General features: G+C 55.4%; 2 non-coding genes across 2 annotated transcripts; both read left to right on the forward strand.

The window, feature by feature from the left end:
- Positions 1 to 1,185: 1,185 nt before the first annotated feature.
- On the forward strand, positions 1,186 to 1,292 carry LOC138568280 (U6 spliceosomal RNA). Its single transcript, XR_011302621.1, has one exon. It is a non-coding gene; the product is annotated as a U6 spliceosomal RNA (small nuclear RNA).
- A 2,068-nt stretch (positions 1,293 to 3,360) lies between these two features.
- On the forward strand, positions 3,361 to 3,467 carry LOC138568281 (U6 spliceosomal RNA). Its single transcript, XR_011302622.1, has one exon. It is a non-coding gene; the product is annotated as a U6 spliceosomal RNA (small nuclear RNA).
- Positions 3,468 to 3,838: the final 371 nt, after the last annotated feature.

Genomic DNA, 3,838 nt, shown 5'->3' on the forward strand with positions numbered 1-3,838 from the left:
AGGCCACCGGCGCAGCAGGCAGCGCAGGGGACGTGCACCTCAAGGCCTTGGCCACCATCTCTCCCTTGGCTTTCAGTGTACCTCAGAATGCCTTTGCTGTTCCGGATCAGGGGAGAGAAGCAACCCTTTCTTAGCAGGTGGGGTCTGTGCTACAGACACGTGGCATTTTCCCAACTGGTTCACAAGCCAACCCCCACCCTTTACAGCGCAGACACAGAAAGCATTTGCTGCTGGTTGGGATTTTCGGGATGGGCCCCTGCTGCTGATGTATTAGGATGGACTTTGGCCAGTCTTTCTTTCTTATACCGACGGCCCGCCCATAAAATTAAAGCACCTTTGCAGGCACAGATGCTCTTAGGGATTTAAATGTAACAGCAGGACCCAAAAAGCAAGGAATGAACCCGAGCCAGATAGGAGTCGACCCTACAATCTTCTGATCCGTACGTAGTCAGACGCCTCATACTGGCCCTCTTGTGTCTCACCTCCTCCTCCTCCTCCGCGCAGTCCTTCCAGGGGCCTTTCTGAGGTAGGTGCGCCTGCAAGCGCTGCTGGACCTGATTTTCTAGCCCACGCGTCTCACACCCTGACGCTGTTGATAATGCAGCTAACCCCCGGCCCATAGCTGTTGTAAGGGAGAACCTGGACCTGCCAAAGGGAACCAGACCCACGGTGACTTAAAAGCCAAGGGCACTGAAGCCAGCCCCGCCAAAGGAACATTTTAAGTCAGCCTCTGAATGCAAGCAGGGGGCCATCCTGCGCCCCCTGGGGGCGGGGGGGGGGGACTGACATGCCGGCCAGCTGCCTCCTCTTGCCTTCTCTTGGAACAGCCCATGGGCCCCCAAACAAAGCCCCCTGACAGGCAGGCCCTCTGTGTTTCCTCTGGCTTGTGGGACTACTGTAATGCACCCAGGCATTGTGCTGGGATCAATCACTTTGCATACAGACTGCACCATGAGCCTTTGCAACTACATTGCTCCGGCAAGCATTCCAAAAATAACAAAAACTCACCTCTCGGACCAGCGCAGCAGTGAATAAGCGCGGACCATTGCTCTCTGCCTCCGTTTCATATCATTCCCCCAAAAGCAAGCGCTTTCTGTCTCAAGAAATGCCCATTGTATGCCACCCTATGTCCAGAGATCATAGATCTGGGGGGGTTTATGTATGGGCTGGGTCAACCTTCAGTCTGTGCTCGCTTCGGCAGCACATATACTAAAATTGGAACGATACAGAGAAGATTAGCATGGCCCCTGCGCAAGGATGACACGCAAATTCGTGAAGCGTTCCATATTTTGGACACATAGCAGGACAGACATGTTCTTTAGCTGCAACATTTATTGACGGGATAAACAGGCCCTCTGTCCATTAGGGCAGGTGTGCTTTTCGGCGTGGAGCTCGTCAGAGTGCGTTTTATTTGGAGATAGCGCTCCGAGTGCTCCAAGCTTATGCCCAGTGGGTGATGATTGCTACATGCCAGGGCAGTTCTAAGCTCTCCTAGGTGCTATTTGCCAACAGCGCATATCACTGTCAGCCTATCTGCTTCACGGGCCAAAGTGCAAAGGGGCTCAGGGCCTGAGTCAGCAGCCAGTGTTTCCTTCCGGTGCCCGGATCCTTCCTTGGGGGGCTGCAAGCTAGAGGTTCTCTCTGGCCCAGGCAGCCTGCACGGGTAACTGAAATCCTGCAGCACCCCCCCCCCCGTGCCCCAGCGTGTCTCTATCAGGGCCTGGTCTCTGCTGCTGCTGATGCTGACAGGCCCCCAAGCGCCCCAGACACACCTTCCCAGGGTTGCAGCAGTTTCTGCTTCCTGCTTCCAGCTCAGTGCTGGTGCTACTGTGGAGTAAACAGGGTTAGTAGAGAGAGAGGGGGAGAGAGAGAGAGAGAGAGAGAGAGAGAGAGAGAGGGAGGGAGGGAGGGAGGGAGGGAGGGAGGGCGGTGCATATTCAAATCATCAGTCAGCCAGAGCCTGCTGGGAGCCCATTTCTGCAGGCCCACTGACTGCTGGCTGCTGCCCCCGATGGTTGGAGAAGGGCCAGGCTGGGCTAGGCCACACAGCAAGGGCCAAGCCCTCCTCCGGTGCTCCTTCTGATGATGTCTCCCTGAGTGTCTGAGGTCGAGAAAAAGCCCGCCCGCAGAACTGGCCAGAGAGGTCTCTGGCCGATCAGGGGCGTGAAGGGCGCCAGGCAGGCCACCGGCGCAGCAGGCAGCGCAGGGGACGTGCACCTCAAGGCCTTGGCCACCATCTCTCCCTTGGCTTTCAGTGTACCTCAGAATGCCTTTGCTGTTCCGGATCAGGGGAGAGAAGCAACCTTTTCTTAGCAGGTGGGGTCTGTGCTACAGACGCGTGGCATTTTCCCAACTGGTTCACAAGCCAACCCCCACCCTTTACAGCGCAGACACAGAAAGCATTTGCTGCTGGTTGGGATTTTCGGGATGGGCCCCTGCTGCTGATGTATTAGGATGGACTTTGGCCAGTCTTTCTTTCTTATACCGACGGCCCGCCCATAAAATTAAAGCACCTTTGCAGGCACAGATGCTCTTAGGGATTTAAATGTAACAGCAGGACCCAAAAAGCAAGGAATGAACCCGAGCCAGATAGGAGTCGACCCTACAATCTTCTGATCCGTACGTAGTCAGACGCCTCATACTGGCCCTCTTGTGTCTCACCTCCTCCTCCTCCGCGCAGTCCTTCCAGGGGCCTTTCTGAGGTAGGTGCGCCTGCAAGCGCTGCTGGACCTGATTTTCTAGCCCACGCGTCTCACACCCTGACGCTGTTGATAATGCAGCTAACCCCCGGCCCATAGCTGTTGTAAGGGAGAACCTGGACCTGCCAAAGGGAACCAGACCCACGGTGACTTAAAAGCCAAGGGCACTGAAGCCAGCCCCGCCAAAGGAACATTTTAAGTCAGCCTCTGAATGCAAGCAGGGGGCCATCCTGCGCCCCCTGGGGGCGGGGGGGGGGACTGACATGCCGGCCAGCTGCCTCCTCTTGCCTTCTCTTGGAACAGCCCATGGGCCCCCAAACAAAGCCCCCTGACAGGCAGGCCCTCTGTGTTTCCTCTGGCTTGTGGGACTACTGTAATGCACCCAGGCATTGTGCTGGGATCAATCACTTTGCATACAGACTGCACCATGAGCCTTTGCAACTACATTGCTCCGGCAAGCATTCCAAAAATAACAAAAACTCACCTCTCGGACCAGCGCAGCAGTGAATAAGCGCGGACCATTGCTCTCTGCCTCCGTTTCATATCATTCCCCCAAAAGCAAGCGCTTTCTGTCTCAAGAAATGCCCATTGTATGCCACCCTATGTCCAGAGATCATAGATCTGGGGGGGTTTATGTATGGGCTGGGTCAACCTTCAGTCTGTGCTCGCTTCGGCAGCACATATACTAAAATTGGAACGATACAGAGAAGATTAGCATGGCCCCTGCGCAAGGATGACACGCAAATTCGTGAAGCGTTCCATATTTTGGACACATAGCAGGACAGACATGTTCTTTAGCTGCAACATTTATTGACGGGATAAACAGGCCCTCTGTCCATTAGGGCAGGTGTGCTTTTCGGCGTGGAGCTCGTCAGAGTGCGTTTTATTTGGAGATAGCGCTGCGAGTGCTCCAAGCTTATGCCCAGTGGGTGATGATTGCTACATGCCAGGGCAGTTCTAAGCTCTCCTAGGTGCTATTTGCCAACAGCGCATATCACTGTCAGCCTATCTGCTTCACGGGCCAAAGTGCAAAGGGGCTCAGGGCCTGAGTCAGCAGCCAGTGTTTCCTTCCGGTGCCCGGATCCTTCCTTGGGGGGCTGCAAGCTAGAGGTTCTCTCTGGCCCAGGCAGCCTGCACGG

Source organism: Ambystoma mexicanum, chromosome 2p (assembly GCF_040938575.1).
Source record: "Ambystoma mexicanum isolate Mex_15411 chromosome 2p, UKY_AmexF1_1, whole genome shotgun sequence".
Classification (NCBI taxonomy): Eukaryota; Metazoa; Chordata; class Amphibia; order Caudata; family Ambystomatidae; genus Ambystoma; species Ambystoma mexicanum.